Below are 14,002 nucleotides of genomic sequence, written 5' to 3'. Positions count from 1 at the left end.
TGACCCAAAAATGCATATGAGAAAAGTAAAATAGGAATTTCAATGCTCTCACGCCTAGGATTGTTCTATATAGAAAAAAATTTGTTTTTTTTAATCAAAAAAATATTTAGAGGTCCCTCAAAGTGCTCAAAGCTTCCTATGTATTTTATATGGGAAAAAAAGAATAATACCCAATTGTTTATTTAACCATTTGTGTGGCGACCGCTATTAGAAAATATATACTTTCTTTTCCTTTTTTTATGTTGGCCGGAAACTCGGCGTGAACCCACAGTTGAACAGTTGAACTTTTTAAAGTCGATTTGCATAGTGAAGACCAGTAAATTAGGGATTTAAAATTATACCATCGTAATCCCTGGTTAATTCTCTATAAAATACGTGGCTCTATAAAATGGGCATTTTTTAAGAAATATTTTTAAAATATTTTTCTTTATGACGAGATGGTTTATTTTGTGAGAATACACAATTTTTTGTATTATTATTTTTTTTTTAATAAAGTCTGCGTTCAGTTAATTTTAGTCCTGCAATTGCCACGCCCATTTGTCGGGGTTTGTCGCCTTAAAGAAAAATCTTGCCATACAAATATTATATTTGGTTAGGTATTCTATCGGAATCCTCTTTTAATGAATGAAATTGTCTCATTCCCATCACTTTTTGAGTGTTTCACTGTGAAATCATCAAAATCCCATTTAATAATAACAGTTATAATTTAATATCATAAACGCTTGTAATATCTATAATAAATAGCGGATAGTACGATTGCAAGGGCACAAAACAACTCAGCGCATTTACTTTGAGTTTATTTTAGAAAAAGGGAAGTATTTATGTATGTATGTATGTATTATAAACAATTTTGTTTTGAGACTTATACAAACGCAAACGGATTACCTTAACCTTGGCTTCGTATTTACTTTATGAACACACGTATGTATTTACATAGATGCACATATGTACATACATATGTTCTGTTTTTCTCTGTGTACTTTTTCTGCCCTGATAAAGAAGTAACATTTATTGCATTGCTTTCCATTATCATTAAAATACTTTCGGAAATGATTTACATACATGCGTTGGTGTGATGCTTGACACTTGATGTGTTAACTGTCACAAACAAAAAAGTTGAATTTTTTCCAAGCGATTTCGTACATTCACTGTGAGAGTATTTAAGGAGTGTAAATTCGGCACCCTGTAAAAATAACCAAATCGGGGTTTTTCTATAACTTCTTTAATTGATACCGTTGTTAAGGTATTAAAATAAGTAATTTTTAAGCAAAAAACAAAAGCGACTTCAATTCCCATATAAAAATTTAAGATCATTGTTAATTTCTTCAAGATCAAATGTTCGGATCTAAACTAAATTAGTATGGGACCACCCATGAGGTACCACCTTTTCTTAAAAAAAGATAATAAAAAATATATTCCGATGAATTGATAACCTCCTCCATTTTTTGAAGTCGGTTAAAAAGAGAATTATTCCATCATGGCAAACAAAAAAGTTTTAAATTTTCATGAAAACGACACCTTGTAACCAATAGCAGGAAGCTTAATGAAAATGGGCTAGTATTTTTTTTGCAGAATGGTTATAATTTAACATGGAGATTCTTTTTATGGCACACAATATTGCGTACAGGGTGTCGTTTTCAGACATATCAACATAACTTGCAAAGATCATGAGATATGATAATACAGTGCACGCTCGATAATGCGAACTAATTAAAACCAAGTGGGTTCACGAAATTAAAAATTAAGGCAAAAATATCCCCCTATGATGCATTTTTTAATTGATATTTACATTTCTAAAACCAAATTTAATGGATTTACTTAAAAAAGAACAGAGTACAGAAATACTTGCATTAAAAAATTTTAAGTATTCATTTTAAACCAAAATTCGTTTAATAAAACCCATCTTGCATTCACAGGAATGAAACGCGTTATGTACCTACTAAAAAGGAATCAGCAACTTTTTTCTGCTTCTACTTCTTAGTTACACTTGTTCCTTTTTTCAGATCTTAGATGTCTGCTTTTTCTTTTAATCGCAAATACTTTTTGGAGCCCTTAGCAAAAATTAAACCATAACGTGCCCAAGCTACGTGCGTAATTTTCAAGCCAAATACGTATATTTCGCAATAGTACGGGATTCCCCGAACTCAGCAATTGGAAATTTTCATGTATTTATAAATTATCAATTTGTAAGAATTCATATAAAGATGTTATATATTGTTCATCTTTTAGAGCTTTTAAGTCCTGTTCACTCTTTAGAGTAGTCAATGCAAAATAAAAAGTGTAAATATTTTGGGGTGTTTATATTTTACGGTGTTCACATTATCGCGCATGCACTGTAGTTCTATATACAACTGTAGGCTTTCTTAATACCTTTACAACGATGTATCATTTATAGGAATCGGAGTTAAAATAAAAATGTCATATGTAGAAAATACCCGATTTTGCTGTTTTAACAGTGTGCCGAAAAAAGTGTTGCTCTTCTAAAATACTCTCCTAGTGAGTGTCAGAAATGGCTTGGATCAAATTGAAATTTTTTCGGTCCATACATAGTGGTACAGGCTAATGTGCATGCGTATTTGCATTCATATATGATATATGTATATACATATCTACATATTAAGAAATGTAAATATGTATTCAACTATTTGCTTTCGCTATTTAACTTCACTGTTGTGTAGAATATGTAAGTACTCTTATTTACAAAATACAATAAATTTAAACAACATTTTGCTGCTGCTATCACAAGACAAATCACATTGCGCGCTGTTGGATTTTGAATGATTTGCGATTTTTAAGATGAAACTAAGATATGACATATGTATGCAAATAAATTTAAACTCATGTTCTCAGATAAATATCGTTTAAATACATATGCACATATATCTATACATCAGGGCGGGTAAATTTTTTTTGTGACTATGCGCGTATAGCATAGAAGGATTCTACCTGTAATTATAAGTAGATTTGCCGAAGAAACCATGAGTCTTAAATCTAGTTTGCCTAATTGCGAAAATAGGTTTCGAAAAAAATATGAAAATTTTTACTGGAATTTACCGGTGGAAGTTTTAAGAAAAACTAAGTGCAGAAAAGGATTCCTGTTACCAAAAAAGCCCTATCTATGGCATGTTTTTCATACAAAATTTAAACCCACCATTTCTTGATCTGACGCGCTCGATTAAATCCACCTATCAATTTTTTTATGTTAATCGAGTAAATCCCCGAATCCCTTCTTGAGCTCCCCTCTTATAAGGAATCCTTCATAGAAGTGATTTACTGTAATAATTTAGTTAATTAAAAATTATTATATTGCTTCAGTGTATTTTAAAAATATTATTCTAAAAATATATTGTTCTTAAAATGCCTTAGAAGAAATTTAATTTTGTGGCACTTTCATCTTCTTTTCGGCACTATTTTTGAAGACTATTAGGCACATTTTGAAATTTTGAAATTCCATCCCTGCTGTGCTTCGTTCGATAAACATATCTTCTCCAAAATGTATGAAACGCAAATCCAACTCTCAAAGTCATTCACCAAGGACATCATGAAACTGATTAGCCGTCTTTAGAATTTTGATTAGGTTTGTTAAGATAAAAATGTATACGAGTACGTATATATATATCTCTACCTTATTGTGCCAGTGACGATATGTGAAGGTTAAGGATTCAGTGTTGTAATAAAAAGAACATCATGACCAATTTTTGATAAGTTTCAAGATAAATACATACACAGTTTTTTTTTTTTATCTGGGATGACGCCCCTGAAGAGGAGAGAGATACACAGTTATGTACGTACATATGTGTAGATAAGGGTGGTCCAAAAATGCATGTAAAAAATGTAAAGTCGGGATTTTTATGCTCTCTCCACCTAGGATTGTTCTATATCAAAAAAAGCGTACCCGTAATGTTTTATTTTGAAATAAAAAAATATTTAGAGGTCGCTCAAAGCGCTCAAAGTTTTCCCATATATTTTATATGGGGAAAAAGAACTTTTCTTGAAAATGGTATGGAATTCTTGAAAACCAATATTTTTCGATCGGAAGACTCTGCTTCTCTTCAACAGATTCCCAATTATAAAACCCAATTATTTTTAAAATTTTTTTCTAAGTATAGTTACTTTTTATTATTTTATTTTATAGGACCGCCAAAACCCCTAGAAAATGCCAGAAAATGCAATGGGGGATAAATAAAAAATTTTCATTATTGAAAAAATGGTTAAATAAATAATTGGATATTGTTATTGGAAGTTTCCTGAAGAGAACAAGAGCTTTCCGATCGAAAAATATTGATTTTCAAGATTTCCATACCATTTCCACGAAAAGTTTTTTTTTTTTTTCAATACAAAATACATGGAAAAGTTGGAGCGCTTTGAGCGACCTCTAAATATTTTTTGGTTTCAAAATAAAAAATAGGGGTATACTTTTTTTCGATATAGAACAATCCTAGGGGGTGAGAGCATTAAAATTCCGACTTTACTTATTTTGGACCACCCTAGTGTAGATATTCCTCGATCATAGGTGTAAAACGAAAGGGGTTACAAAACTATTTATTTTGAAAATATTTTTAAGGGGGCTGCCACCTGTTAAAAGTGTTAAAGTTGTCAAACGAAACGGGCTAAAAAACGATTTAGTTCAAACATATTCCTTTAGAGGGTTGCCACGTGTTCACCAAGTTGAAATCAGTATAAAAATAAGTTAAGAAAAGGGTTTTAATGTGGGTATAAAACGAGAGGGATTTCCGAAGCTTTATTTCAAAAATATTTTTAAAGGAGCTGCCACCTGTCTAAAAATTATAAATCAATTTAGCTAAAAGGTAAAATGAAATATTATGGGCGAGTTGTAAGAAAGCTTTATTCCGGAATATTGAAGAGGGTTGCTATCTTATCAGAAGGGTAAAATAAATTTAAATAACAAGTTATATGCAATATCTTAGTATGGGTATGAAACGAGAGAGGTTTGAAAAAGGCTGTATCTATTTCGAAAATATTTTTGACGGGCATTGCCACCAGTGTAGGAATTGAAATTTAATTTAATTGGCAAGTTAAATGAACTTCTACTAATACTATAATATTATGTGAAAGTTTGTAAGCGAGTGTTTGAGCAAACTTGGCATAGAGGTACATAGCTTACAACCTCGATTAAGAGGATTGCTACCTGCTTAAAAGGTTAAACTATATTCTAAATTATAGAATCAAAGAAATTTCACAATATGGATGCCAAACAAATGAGCTTTCAAAAAGCTTTATTAAGAAAAAAATTTTAAGAGAATAGCCACCTATTTAAAAATGTAAATGCAATTTTATTAATAAGTTAAATGGACTATTAAAACATAGGTGGCTAACGAAAGCGGTTTAAGAAAACTTTATTTCTTTAATATTTTAAAAGTCAAATCACATTTTTTAAATATAAAATATTTTTAAAAAGGCGGTGCACTCCTAATCAGTATGGTTATCAATCGAAACAGATTGGACAAAGGTTTATTTCGAAATTTTGAAGAGAGCTGCCTCCTGTTTAAACGTTTAATTCATTTTAATGAAACATGTGCTACAATATGGATGACAAATGAGAGATGTTTAATAAAGCTTTAACCTGTTTAAAAAATCAATTTCAATTTAAATGAAAATTTACAAAATGGAATATCTTTCGTTATTACAGCAGAGATTCTCCACCTTGCTCAAATTTCAATCGTCTAATTCTGTTCAAGCTAAATGATATATGTACATACATTTGTATATCAGTGCGATATTAATATGAAACCAAAAGTTTGATAAAAGTTCCTATTCACACACATTTAAAAAACATGCCACCTATAAATTTTTTTTTAAATATATTACTATAAGACGAGCTACGAAAAGTAAGTTGTGTTTTACACTGAAATTGCCAATTAAGTTTGTATTCGAGACATTGGCCATGTTCTGGAACCTCAAGGCAATAAGCAAGTTTTTTTTTTTAATAAAATGTATAATTTTCAGTGACATAATTTTATTTTTATGTTATGTTAAATTTTGGATCATAACGTTAAACCGAACTTCAGGCAGGCGAAGCAGAGGGCAAAAGCTAGTATATACATACATATGTCTGTACGCAAGGATGTATAGGCTTGTGGAAAGGAGAACGCCGTAGGTGATAAGGGAAATCAATTTAACGAGGTATTGCAAGAGTTTAAAAAGTGTTGAAGAAATACATTTAATTTTGAAATATCTAGAGATGTAGAAGTGCTAGTTAAAGTGTACGCACGTGTTGTGTATTACATACATATATTTGTATATGCATTTGCACATATGTACAGCTATGGTCAAAAATTTAGCAACAAAATTCAAAATTATATTGTTTGCAGCTTATGTTAATTTATTTATTTATTTTTAGTAATTTAAAATTAAAATATATGCAATTCAATCAAAAACAGAAACCACATATGTAATTAGAAATTTCAATGCTTGCACATTTTTCACAAAAAATAATCAAACTTCAAAAAGTGGTCATCAAAATTCCAAACTTTTTAATGAGAATTTTTACAAAGTTTTCGGGCATGCAGTTTTTTAACCCATTGCATGCTTCAAGTAGCTGACAATTACCGTTAATTTTTCGAGCTTTTTTTTGTACAAAAAAAACGGATTTTGTTTGATTACTAAAAATAATAAACATAAGTTGTAAACAGTATCATTTTGAATTTTGGTCGTAAATCTTTGACCACAACTGTATTTACATATGTATGTAGGAATTGTATGTATATTTGGTTATACATGCATGCATGTTTGCAGAATTTATGAAGGTTTCTTATCAAGTCATTATTTATATAATCTCTGAGCCTCGGATCATATGATAATCGCTTTTGAAAGTCATTACCTTTAAACAAAGCTTTTAAAAATTTTGAAAATTTCGTAAATTTTATAAATTTGTAGCACTGTAGATGACTAATTGTACAAGAGAAAGGCAATGTATATATACATATATTTTGCAAGTTTGCATGGCGGTGAGTGGCAAAATATAAAATAATGAAAAGTCTTTATAAACAAATTTGTAAATTATAACGAAAAAAGAGATTTTGAAAAACTAAAAATATTGTGCACCTTTTATCTAAAAATTTCTTACTTTCATATTCCTCGAAGTGCAATTATTACTGACTTACAAAGTGGTTGAACATTTGTTTTAGTTAAAGGCTTCCCATGCGCAATCAAACTGAATGTGTGAAAACAGTCAACTGTTTCGTAAAAAAAAAAAAAACTATTAGACAATTAATCCCAACAATATTAAATTTATCTGTAACAATTTACTTTTGCCGCTAATTAAGTGCGCCACATGCAATGTACACTAGGGTGGTCCAAAAAAAAATGCATGTGAAAAAGTAAAGTCGGAATTTGTATGCTCTCACCGCCTAGGATTCTTCTATACCGAAAAAATATACCCCAATTTTTTTATTTTGAAATCAAAAAATATTTAGAGGTCGCTCAAAGCGCCCAAATTTTTCCATGTATTTTATATGGGGAAAAAACAACTTTTCGCAGAAATGGATTAGAATTCTTAAACATCAATATTTTTCTATCGGAAAATTCTGCTTATCTGCAGGAGATTCCCAATAATAATACCCAATTGTTTATTGAACCATTTTTTCACCGCAACAATAATTTATAGGACCGCCAAAGACCCAAAAAGCCCCGAAAAATGCAATCGGGGACCAATAGAAAATCGTTAGTATTAAAAAATTGTTAAATAAACCATTGGGTATTATTATTGAGTCTCCTGAAAAGAACCAGAGAGAGAGTCCGATCGAAAAATATTAATTTTCAAGAAATCTATACCATTTCTACGAAAAGGTAGTTTTTTCCCCATATAAAAATACATAGAAGACTTTGAGCACTTTGAGCAACCTCTAAATATATTTTGATTTCAAAAAAAAACTAGGGGTATACTTTTTTCGATATAGAAAAATCCTAGGGGTAGAGAGCATTACAATTCCAACTTTAGTGTTTTTGGAACACCCTAATGTACACACATACATTCATATATACAATTGCCAGTTGAAAAATAACAACTAAACACAAATGTTTATAGACAATGGACAGTGTCAGGCAATTAAAAATTACTTAATAAAAGCTTCGATGCTTGATTATGGGTTGTTTTAAATTAAGCTGTTGAAAAAATTGCCTATATCAGCTAACAGCTATTAGTGTATCGGCGAGGATTGAAAGGGAAAATAGAATATGGAACAATTGTTTTTGGTTTTATTCTTCAAACGATGCAAATGTAATTAGCCCAGATAATCGCAAATTAACTTTGGAAATTTGTAAAATGTGTATTATATACATATATTTGGTGCTGTAAACCTGTAAACAACTTATAGAAATATCTGATATTTGTCCCAAAAATAAATGGAAGCAACTTTGTTTACAAATTTTTATAAATATGTATACCCTTTATATTTGTGCTTTTTAGCCTAAATAACGTTCCTTTTTATATGAAGTTTTAGTTTATAACTTGAATTAAACTATGGAAATGCAAAAAATCTGTTTGTTTCCCATATTTGAACGCATTTCTAGTAACTCTGCATCTTTAAATTTTTAATAGCAGAGAGGGATTGAAATTTTTTCAAAAATATCCTTTGAAATTTGTATCCTTTATTATCTTTATATATATCCATAGGAATTAAATTAAGCTAAGATTTTTCAAAATGAAGTTAAAAATCTTGAAGGACATTTTTGACATGTACAAGAAGGATAATTGAATACAAAAGTTATAATTAATCTCGTTTCGAATTCTTCGCTCAATTGATACCTATCTACCCACATTTTGTGTAAACTTTTGAAAATTTGTATATTATAATTTATGGCCCTTTGGAACCAGTCCTGACTACCTGGCAAAAAAACAAAAAACAAAGGCACTGGTTGCCGTTGTCCGAATTGCATAAAATTTTATTCGGATTGTAGAAATGAAGCAGTCGTGTAGGTCTGTGAAATTCAGGTGTTTGTGCCACATCTGCAGTCCCGTCTGCTCAAAGGGAGTAAAAAAAACTAGACAGACCTCCCGAGTAGCCTGTCACCCAGAGTAAAGCAACATAATTTAGTCAATACTGGCATTGTCGAATTAGTTTGGAAGCAGTTATAGGGCTGGTCAATGCTTTAAGTGCAGCTTGGCTGCCTCTGCAGACTCGTAAACTCCACCACGTAGTCCATGACGTTGCGGATTGCCTCAGCCTGGAAGACAGAAACATATTCCGCAAGAGAAAAGTTAAAGTTTACCCTATTAATTTCGATAAAGACTCAAAGTATTGACCCAAAGACAGTTTTGGAGCCATCATTAAAGATCCGAGGTAATGGTGGCGTGCTGTCCCTGAGGCTTTGAAAAGACGCAAATGCTCAGAACTCTGCCGCCAGCAATTTCCGCCTCGTTCCACTGTGCCTATAATTTGTTAGTGTATTTTTTGTTTTTATTCTGCCGCTATCACCTTATATGAATTCGTCTTGCCTCATGTGGTACAAGAAACATTCCAATCGTCTGAATTTGTAGTGTCAATCTTCTTTTCTTGACAACTAGATTTCTACAATTCCAATCCGAATGTAGAAATTAAATCCGAAAACAAATAAAGCAAGTCTATACATACAAAAAATAAACTTGAACTAATTTGATAAGCACGGCGAGCAACTACATACATATGTAAGTACTAGCTGAATTACACAGCGTCTAAATAATACTCAATTTTACTGGTGAAAATCCGAAGATTTGCTTGCACATATTCAGTTTTAAATGCAATCAAAAACAATTTATTTACATACAAAGGCAAGCGACTTATGGAACCTTAAGCTATTTGCTCTGCCAAAAATTAAGTGAAGTGAAGTGCTGCACAACTGACAAGAAATGCTGTTAACTTTTACTGTTGTCATTAAAGTGCTACATACATTTGTATGTATAAGTATTAATAATAAATAACTGCATGTCATTATCATGCCATTAAAATAAATATTTCTTCGAAAATACCTAGTTCCTACATATGTATGTATGTATGTATGCAAGTGTGAGTAGAAAGCAGGAAAAGTGAGCGAGTGCAGTGAAGTGAGTGCATTAGTCACTCATGCGGATAGTCGGCACGAAATGGGTTGAAGCGACATACTACATACATACATACATACATATGTAACGAGGTAAATGGGTGGAGGTCTTTGTGAAGGTACGCGTGCGCGTATTTCTTAATGATTTAAAATTGTTAACATTAAGTAGCTACAAGTCTGATTGCAAATACATAAATTTTTATTAAAGTTCACAAGTATGCAAGTTCTTTTGCGTTTGTTTTTTAGCATTTTCACTTTCTCTCTGTGTTCTTATATTGTACGACTTTCGCCGCGATTGTACTTAATTAAATTTTTATAGGTAAATTTTATTTATTAAATACCTAATTACACACATAATTAAGTTGAAAATGCCACTTTAAATTACGTTAATTCGTGTTTATTAAGTTTGCTTAATTACTGAAATTAAATGCCACTGTTATTTTACTATACTACATATGCATGCATTAGGGTGGTCCAAAATAAGTGAAGTCAGAATTTTAATGCTCTCACCCCCTTGGCTTGTTCTATATAGAAAAAAATATATCGCTAAACCGGTTTGTCTGCAAACCAAACTTGCAAGGGATAAGGGAAATTCATTCCAAAATAAATCATCTTACCACCCTGTCGGAAAAATCAACCAACACCAACACACACTAAAGAAAAATTCACATGTCTTTGAAATTAATACAAATATAAAAAAGATAATGAAAGATCTGACATCTTCCGATTATTATTTTTTCTTGCTTTGCTGTTCGTTTTCGTCTCAATAAAACATAAAAAGTGCTTATTTCATACAACAGTTTTAAGGAAGATTTTCTGTATTTGCGGTGGTTACGGGTTTTATCGGGAATGTCGGGGAAAGGATTTTGGTCCCGTCTCGCACGCAAAATTTTTAAAGACCTTCCCGATAGCGCCCATCCCGGCCATTTTTAAATCAGTACCGTGGGTGCCGCGGGCAACGATATCCCGCGCGCGAAGTGGTCCCAGCCATTTTTTAATAAAAAAAAATATATTTTGCATAAAGATTTCTCTTTATATCAGTTTAGTAATTATTGAAATATCGCAGTTTCTATATTTTGAAAAATACTGTATTATGGGAAGTGGGCCACATTAACTGATATCAAAATTTTCCAACACTTTTCGTAGTAATACCATGGCTGAATGGTTTCTGAGATTCAAAGAATCCACTAATAGTGAGAGTGGCGAATAAAAAATGTTTAATAATAATGTGTGATTAATTAATTGTTAATCCCGTTTGTTGCTAACTCCAGGGGTAGCATATCCAAAAGAGCAACCCAGTCGCCTTTGGTATTGTGCTAATGACGCTCCTCTTTAAAAATATTATTCACTGCCATCAAATTGCCAACGTACCAAAAGAAAGTACAACTACCTATAGTGGCTTACTTCGATAACTATGTACCTGTATACGGATGAAGATATTGAACGAAATTATTATTGCCGTTAAAGATTACCTGGGAATTTTTTATTTAGTAAAATTTTATTTGCAAACAAATTTTACATCTATCATGTGACTTTTATTATCATTTATCATAATATACATATGCAAACAATCGCCTAACCTTTTTCACCGCTTTCACAGCCCACACTGCGTATGAGTGATTTCATCATAACTAGAAATTTCAAAGAATAATACTCATACGCCGTGTCGTTTCACCGCCAAAGTTTAAATGTGTGTATACAAACGAGTTGTTAATCAATAGTAATGAGGTGAAAGGTTACCACATGAAAAATATTGAATGCGCAAAACCGTATGTACACAAAAAAAAATTGTGTATTTCACTCAAATGACTAAAGCGGCAAGCAAGCAGATATAAATATTTAGGTGGGGCTGGTGTCATCGGGGCATCCGTAAGTATATTTTCAAGCGCATGGCGCCAAACAATGTTCTGAAAATGTCGCGGGTTTTGGTAAATAACACATATTTTTTATTAAGTGTGCACAATGTAACTGAAGTTAGGAAACTTTAATGATAAATACTAGAAAAAAAAATTAAAAACAAAATGTAAACATACATGTGCACAAATAAATATTACTAGTTTGCTACGTACACAGCCTACTGCGTTTAATTATTTTTCTTGTGATTAATGAAGACAACTGTTTGCATTCGCAACAATAGTGTGCGCAGTTGCGATGATTACTTAGAACAAGTGCGCAGAATGGAATATATGTAAATATTTATGCGTTTGTTAGAATGTATTTGTTTAACTTTGGAGAAAATTTACAACGGCACTAATCAAATGGAATATATATATTGTGTATGTGTTACATTATTCTTCTTCTTAGTTGGCGCTGCAACCACCTATTTTGGCCGAGTTCAGCAAAGTACACCATTCGTTTCTCATCTGTTCAAACTGACGCCTATTGGAAATGCCAAGCGAAGCGAACTCTTTCTCCCCTTGGTCTATCCGTCGCAGTGGGGCCTCTCTCTTCCTCTGCTACCAACAGCGGGTTCCGAACTGAATACGTTCAGAGCTGAATCGTCGACGCCCATTCGAACTACATGGCCAATCCAGCTGAGCCGCATTTCATGTCGTTGTAAAGCTCACACAGATCATCGTTCCATCGTCTGCGGTAGAGACCTGTATATCTTCTGCAAAATCTTTCTCTCGAATACTTCAAGAGCCGCCTCGTCGGATGTTGTCAATGCCTACTCGGTCCAAAGTAGCACTTGTTGACAAGAGTGATTCGGCGTTGGATTTTGATGCTGACACAGTATAAGCATGGTTGGGACATCGGTCTCTATGTCGCCATTGTGGTTCTCACAGGACTTCGCCCTGCTCTTGAAATCTGAAATCCGACTACGTCTTCGGCGGCGCACAGTGGGAAATTGTAGACTGATTTTGTTCAATTTTTAACCAAATAGAATATATATTTTTTTCAACACTGGGAATGGATTTTAGAAAAGATTGTCTAGGCCCGAATTAAAAGAAAATTTTTGATTTTTATCAGAAAATGTGAGAATCGGAAACTTAGAGAAACCATCAAACTAGAAGAAATATTTTTCTTGGTAACACATTACAGATTTTAAATGTGGTAAACATGTCGTCTGAGGTCTTTGAACTCGATGGTATGTCTGTTGTGACTGCAGTTTTGGACGTTGAGCTTTCGTTGCATTGTTAGACGCAAAATTTTTTGCTGCACAGAGGCGAGTGGTTGGAACAAGAACCTCGCAGTGTACGTACGTCTAAAACACTGGAAGCGTGGCTTCCATCTGGAGATAGCCCAGTAGCTTAATAGATATTTTTATGCCTAAGCCTAGTACTGCATAGTAGCATGATTTGGTCCGTTATCGGACGTTCCGTCGAGTGCAGGGTTCGTATGTGCGTTCATAGAAGGTGTTCTTGGATGCCTCGTCCTTGTCTATCCTTTGAGGCATGGGCGCAGGTGAGCGAGATGTTGAAAAACCTTGCTGTGATGCCGATTGTGGCTCGAAGCTCATCCACTGGGGTGAATGACAGTACTCGGCGTCGGAGTCTCTCTCGCACCATAAATCCAATAGCGAATATGCGCTCCTTCACGTATATTTACGAGGACATCAACTAGGTAGGCAAAGATACCTTCGCCATTGAGGGTCCGGACATTGCATAATCCTTGAAATGTTTGCCGTGGTCGTCACCGAAATGGGGTCTTTGTTTTTCTTTTTTACTGTAAGGGGTTTTTACGTAGCTGGTTCCAAACCCAGCGCACAACCCATTGCTGTGCGTGGGGTGTTTTTTTTTTTTTTTAACAAATACACGTTTATAAAGTGAGGCGCTTGCTCCAAGGCAGACACCCGTTTGCAGCCGCACCTACGAGAATGCAGACTTCAGTGAGCATATCCCTAACTTTATGGCGTGACCCAAGACCCCACACGGATTGGTATCGCATATCGCACATGGGTTAAATCCTCAACTATCCCAGAGTGCGCAAAAGAGGTCGCAAGAGTCGGGATTGAATGAAGGAT

The sequence above is a fragment of the Rhagoletis pomonella genome, unplaced genomic scaffold (genome assembly GCF_013731165.1).
Source record: "Rhagoletis pomonella isolate Grant_MI unplaced genomic scaffold, Rhpom_1.0 Rhpom_scaffold_00002, whole genome shotgun sequence".
Lineage (NCBI taxonomy): Eukaryota > Metazoa > Arthropoda > Insecta > Diptera > Tephritidae > Rhagoletis > Rhagoletis pomonella.
This window is presented reverse-complemented; position numbering follows the sequence as displayed.